We start from the raw sequence: 1,491 nt of genomic DNA on the forward strand, positions 1-1,491 counted from the left end.
GAGAGGTTGAGTTGAGGTTTAGCTAAGGTAGTACCTAGGGTCCCTTAAGGTAGTACCTGAAGGCCACTAAGGTAGTACCTAAAGGCCATTAAGGTAGTACCTAAGGTATAGTACCAAAAAAACATTGGTGGGCCACTTGAGCACTCAAGAAAACCACATAATGGCATGGTCTAAGGGTCACAAAGGAAGACCTGAGGCTTGGGAGAGGTTGAGTTCAAGTTTAGCTAAGGTAGTACCTAGGGTCCCTTAAGGTAGTACCTAAAGGCCATTAAGGTAGTACCTAAGGTACAGTCCCAAAAAACCATTGGTGGACCACTTGAGTACTCAAGATAAGCACATAATGGCATGGTCTAAGGGTCAGAAAGGAAGGCTCGAGGCTTGGGAGAGGTTAAGTTGAGGTTTAGCTAAGGTAGTACTTAGGGTCCCTTAAGGTAGTACCTAAGGGCTCTTAAGGTAGTACCTAAGGTACAGTCCCTAAAAAGCGAGACTACTTCCCCAAATCAGCTTTTGAAATATTATTATTGTTCCAAAACTTGAGGTGGGTCATTGGATGAATGGTTCTATAATTGAGAAGTGCTCACCAAAATCATCAAATCAATTTCAACCCCATATGTAAAAGAGAGGCTTTATTTATCTACTTTCCCAAAAATACACTAAAATGTTCATGTTGTGCCAAAACTTGGAAGTGGGCCTTTGGATGGATGGCCATGTATTAGAGAAATGGTAAGCAAAATGATCTAATCTAAGACCTTTTTTTTTTCCCAAAAATACAGTCAGAAGTTTACATGGGTCATTTCATGAGTAGCCATATAGTTAAGAAATGCTCACCAAATCATCAATCAGACTCAAACCCATGTGTAAAAATGAGACTGTCTCCCAAAAACACATTCTCAAATTTACTTGTTATGCCAAAACTTCACCTAGGTCATAGGAAGAATGGGCCAAAAATGCAGAAATGTTCATCAAAATCCTCAAACCCACACCCAAAAGAGAGAATTTTCCCTCAAAAATTGAACTGGGTTATTAGATGAATGGTTACCAAAATTATCAACTGAATTCATACCATGTGTAAAAACAAGATATTTTACCAAAACATATTAGAAAATGTACTTGTAGTGCCAACAAAAATCGAAACTGGGTCATTTGGATATGAATGGTCAGCAAAACCATCGATCAGATCCAAATCCATATGTAAAATGACAACCCTTTGCCCAAAAATCAATCAAACACCTAAGGTAAAACCCACTGAACGGAGAACCACATACCTCATGTCGTGTTTCCTCTGATCGGGTTCTTTTTTGTTCAGATTTGAGTGCTGATTACATGGGCAATTTTGCAGACCCGTGGCTACTTACATGGAGACCGTGGTGGCTGCTAACAAGGAAAACAAAAGGGCAATTTTGGAATAACTTATCCAAACTGTAATTAGTGCACAAAAAAATAATATTCTGATCATTAATGGACAAAGCCCATATTCCAGTTTCTTTGGGT

The sequence above is a fragment of the Vitis riparia genome, chromosome 3 (genome assembly GCF_004353265.1).
Source record: "Vitis riparia cultivar Riparia Gloire de Montpellier isolate 1030 chromosome 3, EGFV_Vit.rip_1.0, whole genome shotgun sequence".
NCBI classification, from domain to species: Eukaryota; Viridiplantae; Streptophyta; class Magnoliopsida; order Vitales; family Vitaceae; genus Vitis; species Vitis riparia.